Source organism: Homarus americanus, unplaced genomic scaffold (genome assembly GCF_018991925.1).
Source record: "Homarus americanus isolate GMGI-L3 unplaced genomic scaffold, GMGI_Hamer_2.0 scaffold37991, whole genome shotgun sequence".
Lineage (NCBI taxonomy): Eukaryota > Metazoa > Arthropoda > Malacostraca > Decapoda > Nephropidae > Homarus > Homarus americanus.
In genome coordinates, this window is record NW_024733625.1 from 51,065 (window position 1) to 64,669 (window position 13,605).

Below are 13,605 nucleotides of genomic sequence, written 5' to 3' on the forward strand. Positions count from 1 at the left end.
TTTAGTAACAGTTGTGATATTGTATTTTCTAAACACCATTATATCATCTTATATTAGTTTTATGTGTTGTAGTGGTAGGCCTCGTCAGATCTCTTTCCAAAACAGGTTTTAGGGCCAGGCATGGCTTTACCGATGAATGTTGGCAACCTTTTGTGTAGGATCGTGTGCGCCTCCTCGATTCGGTGTAGAAATAAATTCATCCAAAACGATCAAAAATAATGACCTTATCATAAGACTCATAAGACTCATTTATACCTCAGGTTAGCACTGTGTAGAGCTCCCCGCCTCTGAGAGTTTTTCCTACTTCCTACAGATTAAACTTCTATTCCCCCCAGTATTTGGTAAAGAGATTTCACGGTAATTATATCTGACATGAACATATTTCTGATCTCTACCTGTGCATTCATTTTTTTAAGATTAGTGTTACAGTGAATAACGAAAGCGGCAGCAGCTACACAGTTAAACAATGCATCAAGAGCTGCCAGGACTACACTCTCATGGGTAACTGGAGCTCGAGCAAGTCTTTATGTTTACTTACAGTACAATGGCATCAGTAGCCCAGCTGTGTAGTAAGTCAGTGTGAGTCAAATGAAAAAGACGAAAAGTGTAGTAGCCGCTTTATTGCAGCAATATTCCGTGCGTTAACCTTCGCCGGAATCTTGTAACACTAGAGTCATCGTCCGCGGTGTGAGTAGCATGATTTATGGAGATGCAGAAAACTGGAGACAGCGTTCACTTAAAAGCAGTTCTTGCATCTTATAGACGGAAGTTTCCTTCACCTGTGTCTACGTTAAAGGTTGAGAGTTCACTGCTTGAATTTACAATGATGTGAATTCCGTAAGCGTAGCCTCACAGATATGCTAAGGTGTAGTTAGGGTCTGAGCTCTTGTCATATATATTGGTCCAAGTTTATTCGAGGATGACGTCAAGCGAGATTAAGTAATGTCACATCTGACCTTTCCTAACACGCAGGCAAGCACTACATCCTGCTCTTGATGTTGATGTAGTGGTGTTGAAACATAAAGGAAGATATTCTCTTACTGGTTCATTCCCTGCATCACTGACCAAGGCAACCAGATACAGTATTAAGATAGCAAGATACTCCTCGTAACCCCCCCCCCCCCTCCAAAAAAAAAGATTCGTTATGTATTGTACTGTAGTTAGCTAGATGGTCAAATTTATACGCTGTAGCCTCACTTCTCATTTTACGCCTCTCGTCAAGCGTCCGCTATATCGATGCTTTTGATGGAGTCATTATACAGGTCATCCCCACCTAGATGACTACTACTACTACTACGCCCAGTATGTGTCGCTTTGTTGGAAGAGATGTGAGCGCGGTCCAATGTACTTGGACTTTTGGAGTTGATTAATATATCTTTTTGTGCAGTAAGTGTCATTATTTTATCAATGACATTAGTCCATACGATAATCAGGTTCGTGAAGCCATGGTGATGTAGATTCACTATAGCCAGAACTCGCACCACTATTATCAGTAGGTCGAGGTTGAACGTTGCCGTGTGTCTTGGTTAATCATTTGTCTCAATTTGTTCTTGTCTTTGAGTCCCGATACTGAGTCGCGGGGTGACATGTTTACCTTCTCTCTACATCTGAAAGAATGTCATATCCTCCTAAAACTTACTCTCTATCATTCCACTTTAAGATAATTGTGTCTAGGTTAGCCTGAGTGACATCAAAGACGGCATGTTACCCACCAGTAGAAGTTTAGACCGACTCTGAATGTTTTAACTTATGTTTCAGAAGTATACGTTTCTTCTTATGAAACTTTTCAAGAGATGCTTTTCAGAATTGAACGCTTTTCTGTGTTGGAGGATTATAACAATACCAGAAAAGGAATGCTTCGTCATTACCTCGTGAAAGGTTGTCGGGACTTAGTGTCACTTAATATTCAACACACCGAGTCGTCTTACTCCGGCAACTATCACCGATATGGTCCTAAAATTTCACTTCTTCGTCACATCTCACAATATAGTCAAGACAGATGAACGTTACCATACACAGGACACACGAAGGAAAATCTGATGTGAATAGTACTTGTAGAACCTTATGGTAATGTCTGAGGAAATAAAGGTGTTTACTGTAGCGCTGTTGAGTGATAAAATGCTAAGTTTTCTCGTGGAATATTATGGATTATACTAAAAGACAGACATGAGAGACACTTTTGAGTACACATACACGAGAGGGTTAGGGTTATCCACGTTTTCATTGTGGATTTACATGATATATATACATATATATATATATATATATATATATATATATATATATATATATATATATATATTATATATATATATATATTATATATATAATATATATATATATATATATATATATATATATATATATATATATATATTATATATATATAATATATAATATATATATATATATATATATATATATATATATATATATATATATATACAGTAGGTGTAAATCACTGTAGGTAACAAAAGGAAAGAAGAAAACAGCGTGTGATTCACATCTTCAGGGTTGTACTTCTTTTAGTCTGTACTCACCCCTGAAGATGTGAATCACACGAAAGCGCTTGGGAACTTCGTGTTTTCTTCTTTCCTTGTTGTTATCAGCATATATATATATATATATATATATATATATATATATATATATATATATATATATATATATATATATATATATATATACCTTTGATAAAATCACACGAAAAGGGAAACAAGGAGCACCTTAGTTAGAGAGGCATATATATATATATATATATATATATATATATATATATATATATATATATATATATATGTATATATATATATATATATATATATATATATATATATATATATATATATATATATATATATATATATATATATATGTATATATATATATATATATATAAAACAAATCTGTCAAAACTGCGCGAGAAAAGAGAGTTGAGAAAAGGTGGTTAACACAAGAAATAAATTAATTATTCAAGGAAGCAAGATATTAGGAAAGACATGTGTCTAAATCTGTGTTTTTGTACAGAAGATTGAAAGGTTAATTGACTGGTGTGGATGTATTAAAGGGAGCTGTGTCTGGTGGTCATCATAAGACAGACACACAAAAACAGAGATAGGAATAATCATGGAGAAAACGAATCATGGAATTTTACAACATAAAAAAATAAAAAAGTCAAAATGCCTTGGGAAAAATATGACTGAAAAAGAAATTATGAGAAAGAGCTCACATGTGAATAGAGGCGAAGCTGAGGTGCGGCTGAAGAAATGATGAGAACTGTTCAAGAGTTAATTTGGAGGAAGCGCAGGTGAGGAGTGTAGGTACAAGCAGAACTAGAATGAAAGACCATTCGTATGAATGAAGAAATGAGAGGTTAGCTGAACTAAACAAGACAGACATGAAGAGTTTGTGAAAAGAGAGAGAGAGAGAGAGAGAGAGAGAGAGTGTGTGTGTACAGGAAAAGTGAAGAAGAAGAAAGAGAAAGAATAGTGGAACAATGCAGAAGACGACAATATGAAAGCTCTGGAGAAATTTTGTTACAAAGCTAGAAGAAAATAACAAAAGGTGCGTCTGAAAGGATATGAATAGAGTGGAAAAGCCAAGTTCGCAAAGACAAATAATGGTTATTAAGCTTGAAAGACGGGATCAATGGACAAACAAATTTACAGAGAAATGGAAAGATTATTTCGAGTAATTTCTTAATGTAACAGATAAATCAGAGGCAAAGTTAACATGTTTGGGATATAGAGGAATTAAAAGTGTCAAAACGGAATTTAAAAAAGTATCAGTTCAGGAAATATTGAACAAGCTGTAAGCAGGCTTAGTAACAGTGAGACGGGAGGATATTTAGTTAATAACAGTTAAAATATTGAGGATGAGAAGTGGAAAAATAATAAAAAAGATGACAAAAGTATATGAACTATGTACAGATATCACAAAAGAACAAATATCAAAGGAATGTTGATAACGTACATACAAAAAAAATGGAAGGAAGAATTCTTTTAAAGTTGACTGAAAGAACTGTAATAAAACGGAGTACATAGGAGAGTGAGAAAAGGGTAGGATTAAAAAGGATATTTGAAAGAAATCGCAGCTAGAGAGAGTAAAGATGAAATATATGTACAGTATCGTTTAAAAATTTTGAAAAAATGACCATATTACTTAAAACAATGTAACAACGTCAGAAGAATTCAAACTGTATAGAACTGTATAGGATGAATGAACAAATTTTAAGTACTATCTGTTAAAAGTTTTCTTAGGTGTGTGTGTGTGTATGTGTCCTGACTACCCAGCAGGTCCCTTAGTATCCAAAGCTGACCCACCTCAGCTATCCTCCATCCCTGGATGAGGTAGCTACTGCCATCAAACAGATGAAAAATAACAAAGCCTCGGGGCCTAATGGAATCCAAGCTAAGGGATATAAAGCAGGAGGACCTCTGCTTAGTAGTCGTCTGGAGAATATATGGGAAAAAGGAGAAAATACCTAATCATTTAAAGACGCTTCCATCGTCAGTATTTTCAAGAACAGGGGAGACCGATCAGACTGCGGCAACTACCGCGGGATCTCGCTGCTGTCCGTAGCTGGCAAGATTGCCGCCCTTGTCCTCCTAAACAGACTTTTTCCTGAGGCGGGAAACTTCCTCCCAGAATGTCAGTGTGGTTTTAGACCGTCACGTGGCACCACTGACATAATCTTTGCTGCCCGCCAGATACAGGAAAAGTACAGAGAACAGCGTCGTGACCTGTACATGGCTTTCATCGACCTAACCAAGGCTTTCGACTTGGTCAACAGGGAAGCCCTCTGGTGGACCCTCATCCGTTTTGGCTGCCCACCAAAATTCATCGCCATTGTGAGGCAACTCCACGATGGCATGAACAGCAGAGTCCTGCACAATGGCACCCAGTCTGAGTTCTTCCTCATCCAAACGGGGGTAAAACAAGGATGTGTACTGGCACCAACTCTTTTCCATTTTCTTGGCTGCCTTCCTTACTCGTGCCAGTGCCAATTTAGCCAGCAGGGTGGACATCCAGTACCGGATGAAGGGTCTTTTCAACATAAGACGACACCAGGCAAGAACAAAGGTGTCGACAGTTTCAGTTATTGAGCTTCAGTATTCAGACGACCTCATCCTTGTCGCTCACACTGAACGCGATCTACAGGAGATCCTCAACACCTCCGCTGATGCGTATGTACACTTCGGCCTTGAGGGGAATGTATGTGAGACTCAGTTTGTCTTTCAGCCTGCCCCTGGTTCATCCACACCTCCACCATCCTTCCAGCTTAACGGTACTACCCTCTCTAAGTTGCCCACTTTCAGTATCTCGGTTCCCACCTGTCCACCACCGCAGACATCGATGAAGAGAATCAACATCGGGTCAGATCTGCATATCAAGCCTTTGACAGACTCCGTACCCGTGTCTTCAGCTGTAAGGAGCTGAAGCTATCTACAAAGTTGCACATATATCAAGCAGTTGTCCTCCCCACCCTGCTATGTGGCAGTGAGATATGGGTCACATACAGGAGGTACATCAAGTCATTTGAAAACTTTCGTCAACGTAGTCTACGTTCCATCCTCCGAGTTCGCTGGGAAGACAAGAGAGCAAATGCCAGTATTCTCGCTGACGCGAACTGTAGGAGCATCGAGGCTACCATTATCCATGAGCAACTACGTTGTACTGGCCATGTTACCTGCATGGACAACAGTAGACTGCGAAAGCAGCTACTTTACACCTAGTTACCTAACGAATAGTAAACGTAACCCTGGAGGGCAACTGAAAAAAGCATAAGAATAGGCTTAAGACAAGCCTGAAAAAGTGCCAAAATCGACCCTCACACGAAGTGTCAATACTTTCGAGTTAGCCCGACTGCATACCGAGGCAGACAAGCGCCAACGCTGGAAAGACGCTGCCGTAACCCCTCCCGCACTAGATGTAGCCCTCCACACGTGCAACACCTGTGCACGACCCTGCAGGTCCCGTATCGGCCTCTCTAGTCACCTCAGAGCTCACCAACGAAGGTAACATCCTTAATAACTCGTATCATTTTATCATAGCTGGATGATCGTCATCCTCGATTCCGAGTGATAGCAAAGTAGTAGTAGTAGTGTGTGTGTGTGTGTGGATGTGAGGAGGAGGAGGAGAGTTGATGGTTACTAATAAAAGACACTCCAAGAATGATATTTAATGTTCAACAATATCATGAATGGGAGAATGATAGAGGTTAACATAAGTGCTAAGACGGGTGCGAGTCTGACAGATAATGAATGAATGAAGAAATGAAAGCTGAATAACGTCCTTAGTGGGTAATTTTAAAGAGAAGATACAAATATTTCTGTATGAGTTTTGAAGATGGTATTCTAATAGGAAATTAGTAGCAAATGCGAAAATAAGTAAATTGATGAAAGCACCATAACTAAGGAAGGGGGAGACAGAAATAAATGTTTGTGTAGATTGAGACAGAATGAAAGAAATGAGGTGTTTCAGATACGTGTTAGTAAATATATCAGTGAATGGAATATTAAATAACCAATGGCATCACCAGATATTTGGGGAGCAGAAAATAATAGATTCACTGATAAATATATACGTAATGGCAGTATATACAGGAAGAATAATGGAGAAAATAACATCGTTCGCGTGTGAAGTGTGAACGATTTTTATAGGAGCATTATGAAGGATGCGGGAACAATAAATAAAAATAAAATGAATATGTGGAAGTGGAAGAAGTCTGTTAGAGAACTGATAAGAATTTGCTGACAGAACAGGAACGGAAAGATTGATAAAATTAGCGAACAGTTGATTCCGAGATTGTTAGTAAGAGTGAGAGAGGAAGACCAAGAATGACATTCAAGGTTCGGGGAATGAACATTCAAGGAGCAGTGAGTATATAAATGACCAGAAAGCAGGTACTTAAGCGGTGTTGGGGATGGTCGTGTTGGTGATGGGTGATGTGAGGGGCGGAGAGGTGAACCAAAAGGATATCTTCAGTCTTCATAATATTTGTTACGACAATTAAAGGAAATGTGACTATGAATAAGGGAAGAACTATATATATATATATATATATATATATATATATATATATATATATATATATATATATATATATATATATATATATATATATATATATATATATATACAGAAAATAGCATCGCTGAGATTTTTATGAGCCTTTGTCTCTCTGCCAGTGCCTTTGTTTTCCAGTATCCTGAAGATGACAAAAACTGTTGGAAAATGGTTGGATGTTCCATATCAACAAAGCTCCTGAAAATTCCAGTATATATCTCTGGAAATGTCAGGCTTTCATCCTAGATTAAGAGCTTCCTGCCTTCTACATGAGCAAAACGGCCTACTTGGCTGACTTAGAGGAGATTACTGTTAAGGCTTACTGTCGCTCTCACAATAAAGTTTTCCAGCTTAAAGCGCTATATAGGGGTCCCTGGGCCCGTGTATCTCTCCGTGATTACATATGACGCTCCCTGCCTCAGATCTTTTACTCCTGGTGGGGGTAAGTGTTGTTGAGTAGGGTGGCCAGCAGGTAAAACTTACTGTGTTGGAGAAGCAGCACGCAAAGACAAACACAACACAACACAACACAACACAACACGCACGCCTGTTGGCCTCATACTTAACATCAGTGTCGTGCGATATATTATTCTCAGTATGTATTAAGGAATATTTTAAGAGGATAATAAAAATTCATATATAGATATTTATTTTGTATTATACATATTTCTTAAATGAACACAAACTATTTAAACTAAACACACACACACACATACACACACACACACACCTGACTGATACACCTTGGTCTATTTTACAACCATATATAAAAATAGATTGAGTTGGGCCGTCTGTTACAAAAGTACTGTGTGTCTTGTCAGGTAGGTCTGTCCAATCTCATTTCCGTATTCGTTAACGGGTAATGAAATTCTACTTGTAAACTAACATATGAACCTGTGATCAACACGTAACAATGAATGCCTCCTGGATATGACTGATAGAAGCTGATGCCGGTGGGTGGTCACAACACGCCAGGTACAGTCTAATTTAGCAGAGAAGCTTCCCTAAGTCACCAGGTATCAACATTTATTGATATATTATATAAAAAAGACGCCAGTAATAAAACTGTACATTGGAGGTGATTAAAATAATAGTCCCCATACATGGTTGGTTGTATTGAATTGGAATTACTTCTAAATGATGCTTTCCTGTACGACAACATTTCCTGCGTTTGTGATTATGGTTGAGTACATTAAAGTGACATATACAAGAAATTTCATTTACATTACAGAGAGAGAGAGAGAGAGAGAGAGAGAGAGAGAGAGAATCACTTGTCCTTGCATGCAGAATTAGAACAATCAATTAATACAGAGTCATTGAAAGTCAAGTTACAGTATTACTGTATACAAAATGTTTTACGGAAACCTAAGAACCAGATAGTGAAGGTAGGAACAAGAAGTGAAGGTAGGGACAAGAAGTGAAGGTAGGAACAAGAAAGTGAAGGTAGTAACAAGAAGTGAAGGTAGGAGCAAGAAAGTGAAGGTAGGAACAAGAAAGTGACGGTAGGAGCAAGAAAGTTAAGGTAGGAACAATAAGAGAATGTAGTGACAAGAAGTGAAGGTAGGAACAGGAAGTGAAAGTAGTGACAAGAAGTGAAGGTAGGAACAAGAAGTGAAGGTATGAACAAGAAAGTGAAGGTAGGAACAAGACGTGAAGGTAGGAACAAGAAAGTGAAGGTAGGAACAAGAAGTGAAGGTAGGAAAAAGAAGTGAAGGTTGGAACAAGAAAGTGGAGGTAGGAGCAAGGAAGTGAAGGTAGGAACAAGAAAGGGGAGGTAGGAACCAGGAAGTGAAGGTAGGAACCAGGAAGTGAAGGTAGAACAAGAAGTGAAGGTAGGAACAAGAAAGTGAAGGTAGGAACAAAAAGTGAAGGTATGAACAAGAAAGTGAATGTAGGAACAAGAAAGTGAAGGTAGGAACATGAAGTGAAGGTAGGAACAAGAAGTGAAGGTAGGAACAAAAAGTGAAGGTATGAACAAGAAAGTGAATGTAGGAACAAGAAAGTGAAGGTAGGAACAAGAAAGTGAAGGTAGGAACCAGGAAATGAAGGTAGGAACAAGAAGTGAAGGTAGGAACAAGAAGTGAAGGTAGGAACCAGGAAGTGAAGGCAGGAACAAGAAAGTGAAGGTAGGAGCAAGAAAGTGAAATCAGGAACAAGAAGTGAAGGTAGGAACAAGAAAGTGAAGGTAGGAACAAAAAGTGAAGGTATGAACAAGAAAGTGAATGTAGGCACAAGAAAGTGAAGGTAGGAACAAGAAAGTGAAGGTAGGAACCAGGAAATGAAGGTAGGAACCAGGAAGTGAAGGTAGGAACAAGAAGTGAAGGTAGGAACAAGAAAGTGAAGGTAGGAACAAGAAAGGGGAGGTAGGAACCAGGAAGTGAAGGTAGGAACCAGGAAGTAAAGGTAGGAACAAGAAGTGAAGGTAGCAACAAGAAAGTGAAGGTAGGAACAATAAAGTGAAGGTAGGAACAAGAAAGTGAAGGTAGGAACATGAAGTGAAGGTAGAAACCAGGAAGTGAAGGAAACAAGAAGTGAAGGTAGGAACAAGAAAGTGAAGGTAGGAAACAAGAAGTGAAGGTAGAGCAAGAAAGTGAATGTAGGAACAAGAAAGTGAAGGTAGGGGAAGATAAGAACAAGAAGTGAAGGTAGGAACCAGGAAGTGAAGGAAGGAACAAGAAAGTGAAGATAGGAACCAGGAAGTGAGGGTAGGAACCAGGGAGTGAAGGTAGGAACAAGGGAGTGAAGGTAGGAACAAGAAAGTGAAGGTAGGAACAAGGAAGTGAAGGTACGAACCAGAGAATGAAGATAGGAACAAGGAAGTGAAGGTAGGAACAAGAAAGTGAAGGTAGGAACAAGGAAGTGAAGGTAGGAACAAGGGAGTGAAGATAGAAACAAGGAAGTGAAGGTAGGAACAATAAAGTGAAGGTAGGAACCAGGGAGTGAGAGTAGGAACCACAGAATGAAGGTAGCAACAAAGGAGTGAAGGTGGAAGCAAGGAAGTGAAGGTAGGAACCAGGGAGTGAAGGTAGGAACAAGGAAGTGAAGGTAGGAACAAGAAGTGAAGGTAGGAACCAGGAAGTAAAGGTAGGAACAAGAAAGTGAAGGTAGGAACAAGGAAGTGAAGGTAGGAACCAGGGAGTGAAGGTAGGAGCAAGGAAGTGAAGGTAGGAACAAGAAAGTGAAGGTAGGAACCAGGGAGTGAAGGTAAGAACAAGGAAGTGAAGTTAGGATCCAGGGAGTGAAGGTAGGAACAAGGAAGTGAAGGTAGGAACAAGAAGTGAAGGTAGGAACCAGGAAATGAAGTTAGGAACAAGAAAGTGGAGGTAGGAGCAAGGAAGTGAAGGCAGGAACAAGAAAGTGAAGATAGGAACCAGGGAGTGAAGGTAGGAATCTGGGGGTGAAGGTAGTAACAAGGAAGTGAAGGTAGGACCCAGGGAGTGAAGGTAGGAACAAGGGAGTGATGGTAGGAACCTGGGAGTGAAGGTAGGAACAAGGGAGTGAAGGTGGGAACCAGGGAGTAAAACTAAGAAAGTAAGGAAGGTGATGCAAGATGTGAAGTAATGATCGTAAGAAATGATGGAATATCAAATACCTGTACAGGGAAAGAGTGTGAACACAAGTTAAGAGTTGATACAACAGACTACAGGTAGGGGAGGGTGAGTGAAGATTATATAAGGCGCATCATGGCGGAGGGTTAGTATGTGGAGGTGTACCATGTCCTGGCCCACCCCCACACTGTGTGGGGGTGTACCATTTCCTGTCCCATCACCACACTGTGTGGGGGTGTACCATGTCCTGTCCCACCCCCACACAGTGCGGGGGTGTACCATGCCCTGCCCCACCCCCACACTGTGTGGGGGTGTACCATGTCCTGTCCCAACCCCACACTGCGCGGGGGTGTACCACGTACTGCACCACCACAACACTGTGTGGGGGTGTACCATGTACTGCTCCACCACAACACTGTGCGGGGGTGTACCATGTACTGCCCCACCACAACACTGTGTGGGGGTGTACCATGTACTGCTCCACCACAACACTGTGTGGGGTGTGTGCCATGTACTGCCCCACTGTGCCCCACCACAACACTGGTGTGGGGGGTGTACCATGTACTGCCCCACCACAACACTGTGTGGGTGTACTATGTGCTGCTCCACCACAACACTGTGGGTGCACACACTGCCCACCACAACACTGTGTGGGGGTGTACCATGTACTGCCCCACCACAACACTGTGTGGGGGTGTACCATGTACTGCTCCACCACAACACTGTGTCTGGGTGTACCATGTACTGCTCCACCACAACACTGTGTGGGGGTGTTACCATGTACTGCCCCACCACAACACTGTGTGGGGGTGTACCATGTACTGCTCCACCACAACACTGTGTGTGGGTTTACCATGTACTGCCCCACCACAACACTGTGTGGGGGTGTACCATGTACTGCCCCACTACCATACTGTGTGGGGGGGTTGTGTACCATGCCTTGCCCGCCCCAACACTCCCTCCCCCATACGGTGCGGGGGAAGGTATACCCATATGAGTCTGCCCCGCCACGCCATCAGACTGTGTGAGAAGACAAGGACTTCAGCTAGACTTCCCCATCCCATACATACACTGTGTGGGGGGTACTGTCGGGAGGCCACCCTACCCCTCCACTACAGTGCGTGAGGGGGGAGGGAAGGGGCACTGTGTCTGGCTTGACCTCACCTTCACCGGACAGAGTGGTGAGGATGATGTACGGTGTTGAGTGGTTTTGTCAGCTCCGGCGCGGCCACACACTCCTGTAAAGACACAACACAATGCAGTTATGTAGGGTGAAAAAAAGAAAAAAGAAATAAGATAATTATATTGACTTTCTTGGTAAGTCTGACACTGATAACATCTAAACTTTTTCTCAGTTCTTTTGTAAATATTTCGTAGTAAAATGTTTTATTATGTTAATCATTTCTTGATGATGAATTACTTGGGTCAGCTTAGGGTTACTGCGTATTACTGTGAGAATAATTTGCTCACTTAATGACAGGAATAATTAGTTTTGTTGACTGTGGTGCGAGGTGACAGTGTCAACCCACAGGTCATAAGCAATAGACTGGCCTGGGTGTAAATTTAGTCTGATTTAAAGCGCGAGTTTAGAGAAACAATGTAGCGGAACGATAACACTATTACTCTCCCGAAATAAAACGAAATTATGTATTACAGGGAATCAAAAGAAAAGATGACACACACACCCTTACTAAATAAATATTCCCCCTACCCGCACACACACACACAAGCACACACATATTCCTTCGTCTTCACACACACACACACACACACACACACACATAAGAACATAAGAAGAACATAAGGAGCCTGCAATAGGCCGGTTGGCCTGTGCATGGCAGCTCCTGTCGAGAGTTACTACCACTCTCTATCATCCATGAATCTATCTAGCCTCCTTTTAAAACTTTCCAACGTTCCAGCACTTACTACAAAGTTACTAAGCTTGTTCCACTCGTCCACCACCCTATTTGTGAACCAGTTCCTTCCTATCTCCCTCCAAAACCTAAACTTATCCAACTTAAATCCGTTGCTACGAGTCCCATCCTGCTCGGATATTATAAGAACTTTATCTATAACCCCTTTATTGATTCCTTTCACCCACTTAAATACTTTTATCATATCTCCCCGCACTCTTCGTCTTTCTGGGGAATGCAAGTTAAGTTTCTTTATCCTATTTTGATATGAAAGATTTCTAAGTCCCGGAATCCTTTTCGTCATTCTTCGCTGCACCGACTCCAGTGAATTGATATCCATTCTATAATAGGAGCACCAGAACTGAACCGCATAATCGAGGTGCGGCCTGACTAGCGCAAGATATAGTTGCAATAAGACCTCTGCACTCTTATTACTTACACTTCTAGATATAAAACCTAATACTCTGTTTGCCTTATTTCGAACATTAACGCACTGTTTTCTAGGCCGTAGGTTTGGGCTTACAAGTACCCCAAAGTCTCTTTCACAAGTCGACAGTATTTGTTCTTCCAATATTAAGTACGCTGCACTTGCTGGTGTTGAATTTCATTTGCCATTTTTCTGACCATTCCTGCAGTTTATTTAAATCCTCCTGTAGTGCATTTGCATCCTGCCCTGAATTAATCTGCCCCCCTATTTTGGTGTCATCCGCAAACTTGCTTATGTCACTGCTGATCCCAGTATCTAGATCGTTTATGTAGATTATGAACAAAAGTGGGCCTAGTACTGACTCCTGGGGAACCCCACTGGTTACACAGCCCCACTCAGATTTAACACCATCTATGCTGACCCTCTGCGTTCTATCGGTGAGCCATGATTTTATCCAATTTAAAACTTCCCCTCGATACCATGAGCCTTAACTTTTCTCAGAAGCCTCTGATGCGGTACTCTGTCAAATGCTTAGCTAAAGTCTAAGTAAATAACATCGTAATTTTCGTCATTATCTACTACCTTGAAGACTTTCCTAAAAAACGTCAGCAGATTTGTTAGACAAGATTTTCCCTTTGTAAACCCATGT

General features: G+C 40.8%; 1 long non-coding RNA gene across 1 annotated transcript in view; it reads right to left on the bottom strand.

Moving 5' to 3' along the window:
• Positions 1-11,256: 11,256 nt before the first annotated feature.
• The window catches only part of LOC121869851, a 30,740-nt gene continuing 28,391 nt past the window's right edge, over positions 11,257-13,605 (bottom strand). The window contains exon 3 of the long non-coding RNA XR_006089599.1: positions 11,257-11,854. This is a non-coding gene — a long non-coding RNA (uncharacterized LOC121869851). The remainder of the gene's footprint in view (positions 11,855-13,605) is intronic.